The sequence below is a fragment of the Arachis hypogaea genome, chromosome 9 (assembly GCF_003086295.3).
Source record: "Arachis hypogaea cultivar Tifrunner chromosome 9, arahy.Tifrunner.gnm2.J5K5, whole genome shotgun sequence".
Taxonomy (NCBI): domain Eukaryota; kingdom Viridiplantae; phylum Streptophyta; class Magnoliopsida; order Fabales; family Fabaceae; genus Arachis; species Arachis hypogaea.
Window position 1 is genome coordinate 89,322,810 of NC_092044.1, and position 4,409 is coordinate 89,327,218.

At 39.3% G+C, this 4,409-nt stretch overlaps 1 non-coding gene across 1 annotated transcript; it reads right to left on the bottom strand.

Moving 5' to 3' along the window:
* Positions 1–2,599: 2,599 nt before the first annotated feature.
* Positions 2,600–2,707, bottom strand: LOC112713980 (small nucleolar RNA R71). Its single transcript, XR_003158938.1, has one exon. It is a non-coding gene; the product is annotated as a small nucleolar RNA R71 (small nucleolar RNA).
* Positions 2,708–4,409: the final 1,702 nt, after the last annotated feature.

The following is a 4,409-nucleotide window of genomic DNA, read 5'->3' on the forward strand; positions in this document are numbered from 1 at the left end:
TGGAAAGGAATAAGAAGGATTGGATGAAGACAGTAGGAAAGCAGAGAGACGGAAGGGAAGGCATCTTCATGCGCTTATCTGAAGTTCCTACCAATGAATTACATAAGTATCTCTATCTTTACCTTTGTGTTATTTTCGTTCATCACCATATCCATATGAGTTTGCCTGACTAAGATTTACAAGATGACCATAGCTTGCTTCATACTAACAATCTCCGTGGGATCGACCCTTACTCGCGTAAGGTTTATTACTTGGACGACCCAGTGTACTTGCTGGTTAGTTGTGCGAAGTTGTGTAATGCCATGGTATTGAACACCAAGTTCTTGGGGTTCATGTCCGGGGATTATGAGAGTTGTGAAAAGTATTGTTCACAATTTCGCGCACCAAGTTTTTGGCACCGTTGCCGGGGATTGTTCAAGTTTTGAGCAAGCTTTTGGTAACATCAGTGCCAAGGATTGTTTAGTTTGGACAACTGAAGGTTCATCTTGTTGCTTAGATTAGGTATTTATTTTTTCGAAATTCTTGAAGATGAATTCTAGAATTTCATGATGATTTGTTGAAATCTGGCTGGCTGTGAAGCCATGTCTAATTTCATTGGACCGAGGTTTCAACTTATCATCACAAGAGCTTGTTGATTTCTATCAATCTTGCTTTTGGAGCAGTGATCTGCTAAGGCTTGGCTGGCCTTTGGCCATGTCTAGTGTTTTGGACCGAAGCTTTCTTTGAAAGCTTGGCTGGCTGGGAAGCCATGTCTAATTCCTGGACCGGAGTCTTAGACTAGCATTGCACTGATTCCTGGAATTCTCATTAAGAATTTTGATATCTTTTTCCATTTAATTTTCGAAAAACACAAAAAAAAAATTTAAAATCATAAAAATCCAAAAATTTCTTGTTTGAGTCTAGAGTCTCATCTTAAGTTTGGTGTCAAGTGCATGCATTCATTCATGTGTCCTTAAGGATCTTCAAATAATTCTTGATAATTTTTGTGCTCTGATCTTTGAATTCAATTGACTTGAGTGTTTTGTGTGTCTCATATGCATTTTCATTTTGTTAGTGTCAGTAGTATACAAACTGCTAAGTTTGGTGTCTTGCATGCATTGTTTAATTCTTGTTGCATTTTGATTTTTCCTTATTATTAAAAATCCAAAAATATTTTAATTTGTGTCTTCTCAAGTCAATAATACAGAGAATTGAAGATTTAGAACATACAGCAGAGGAATTATACAGAAAAAGCTGGGCGTTCAAAACGCCCAGTGAAGAAGGACAGACTGGCGTTTAAACGCCAGCCAGGGTACCTGGTTGGGCGTTTAACGCCCAAAAGGGTATAGTTTTGGGCGTTAAACTCCAGAATGTGCACCATTCTGGGCGTTTAACGCCAGGATGGCTAAAGGGGGAAGATTTTGTTTTCAAATCAGATTTTGTTCAAGTTTTCAAAGTTTTTCAAAATCAAATCTTTTTCAAATCAATTTTTCAATCAAATCTTTTTTCTAAATCAATTTCTTTCCATTTTCAAAGATACTTACTATCAATTAATGATTTGATTCAACATTTCAAGTATGTTGCCTTTTCTGTTGAGAAAGGTTTGATGTTTGAATCATATCTTTTCTTGTTAGTCAAGTTTTTAATTTTCAAAATCAAATCTTTTTAAAATGTCTTTCAAATCACATCTTTTCAATCACATCTTTTTAAAAAACTAATCATATCTTCCTAACCACATCTTTTTCAAAATAGTTTTCAATCAAATCTTTTTAATTTCTAATTTCAAAATCTTTTTCAAAAATCACTTGATTTCTTTTCCCACTTTCATTTTCGAAAATTAAGTAATGTTTTTCAAAAATGTTTTCAAAATTTTTTTTTCACTTAATTTTCGAAATCACTTCCCTCCTTCTCACATCCTTCTATTTATGGACTAACACTATCCCTTAAAGCAAAATTCGAACTCATTCTCCTTTGATAAGTTCGAATTTTCTACTTCTGTCTTCTACTTTTCTTTTCTTCTGACACCTAAAGGAATCTCAATCCTGAGGATTCCACATTTTCTTGTTCCCTTCTCTTTCTTATGAGTAGGAGCAAAGACAAAAACATTCTTGTTGAGGCTGATCCTGAACCTGAAAGAACCTTGAAGAGAAAGCTAAGAGAAGCCAAAGCACAACTCTCTTTAGAGGACCTGACCGAATTCTTCAAAGAAGAAGAACACATGGCAGCCGAAAACAACAATGCCAATAATGCAAGGAAGGTGCTGGGTGACTTTACTGCACCTACTCCCGACTTTTATGGGAGAAGCATCTCTATCCCTGCCATTAGAGCAAACAACTTTGAGCTTAAGCCTCAATTAGTTTCTCTAATGCAACAGAATTGCAAGTTCCATGGACTTCCATTGGAAGATCCTCATCAGTTTTTAGCTGAGTTCTTGCAAATCTGTGACACTGTCAAGACTAATGGGGTTGACCCTGAGGTCTACAGACTTATGCTATTCCCTTTTGCTGTAAGAGACAGAGCTAGGACATGGTTGGACTCTCAACCTAAAGAAAGCCTGGACTCTTGGGAAAAGCTAGTCAATGCCTTCTTGGCAAAGTTCTTTCCACCTCAAAAATTGAGTAAGCTTAGAGTGGAAGTCCAAACCTTCAGACAGAAGGAAGGAGAATCCCTCTATGAAGCTTGGGAAAGATACAAACAATTAATCAGAAAGTGTCCTTCTGATATGCTTTCTGAATGGAGCATCATAGGTATTTTCTATGATGGTCTCTCTGAACTGTCCAAGATGTCTTTGGATAGCTCTTCTGGAGGGTCTCTTCATCTGAAGAAGACGCCTACAGAGGCTCAAGAGCTGATTGAAATGGTTGCAAATAACCAATTCATGTACACTTTTGAAAGAAATCCTGTAAACAATGGGACTAGTCAGAAGAAAGGAGTTCTTGAGATTGACACTCTGAATGCCATATTGGCTCAGAACAAAATATTGACTCAACAAGTCAATATGATTTCTCAAAGTCTGTCTGGAATGCAAAATGCACCAAGCAGTACTAAGGAAGCTTCATCTGAGGAAGAAGCTTATGATCCTGAGAACCCTTCAATGGAAGAGGTGAATTACATGGGAGAACCCTATGGAAACACCTACAATCCTTCATGGAGGAATCATCCAAATCTCTCATGGAAGGATCAACAGAGACCTCAACAAGGTTTCAATAACAATAATGGTGGAAGAAACAGGTTTAGCAATAGCAAGCCTTTTCCATCATCTTCTCAGCAACAGACAGAGAGTTCTAAGCAAAATAACTCTGACTTAGCAACCATGGTCTCTGATCTAATCAAAACCACTCAAAGTTTCATGACTGAAACAAGGTCCTCCATCAGAAATTTGGAGGCACAAGTGGGTCAGCTGAGCAAGAAAATTACTGAACTCCCTCCTAGTACTCTTCCAAGCAATACAGAAGAGAATCCAAAAGGAGAGTGCAAGGCCATTAACATGGCCGAATTTTGGGAGGAAGAAGAGGCAGTGAACGCCACTGAGGAAGGCCTCACTGGGCGTCCACTGGCCTCCAATGAGTTCCCCAATGAGGAATCATGGGAATCTGAGGCTCAAACTGAGACCATAGAGATTCCACTGGACTTACTTCTGCCATTTATGAGCTCTGATGAGTATTCTTCCTCTGAAGAGGATGAGTATGTCACTGAGGAGCAAGTTGCTAAATACCTTGGAGCAATCATGAAGCTGAATGACAAGTTATTTGGAAATGAGACTTGGGAGGATGAACCTCCTTTGCTCATCAAAGAACTGGATGACTTGTCTAGGCAGAAACTGCCTCAAAAGAGACAGGATCCTGGGAAGTTTTCAATACCTTGTACCATAGGCACCATGACCTTCAAGAAGGCCTTGTGTGACTTAGGGTCAAGTGTAAACCTCATGCCTCTCTCTGTAATGGAGAAGTTAGGGATCTCTGAGGTGCAAGCTGCAAAAATCTCACTAGAGATGGCAGACAATTCAAGAAAACAAGCCCATGGACTTGTAGAGGATGTTCTGGTTAAAGTTGAAGACCATTACATCCCTACTGATTTCATAGTCCTAGAGACTGGGAAGTGCATGGATGAATCCATCATCCTTGGCAGACCCTTCCTAGCCACAGCAAGGGCTGTGATTGATGTTGATAGAGGAGAGTTGATCATTCAAGTGAATGAAGAATCCTTGGTGTTTAAGGTCCAAGGATATCCCTCTGTCATCATGGAGAGGAAGCATGAAGAGCTTCTCTCAAAGCAGAGCCAAACAGAGCCCCCACAGTCAAACTCTAAGTTTGGTGTTGAGAGGCCACAACCAAACTCTAAGTTTGGTGTTGAACCCCCACATTCAAACTCTAAGTTTGGTGTTGGGAGGTTCCAACATGGCTCTGAGTATGTGTGAGGCTCCATGAGAG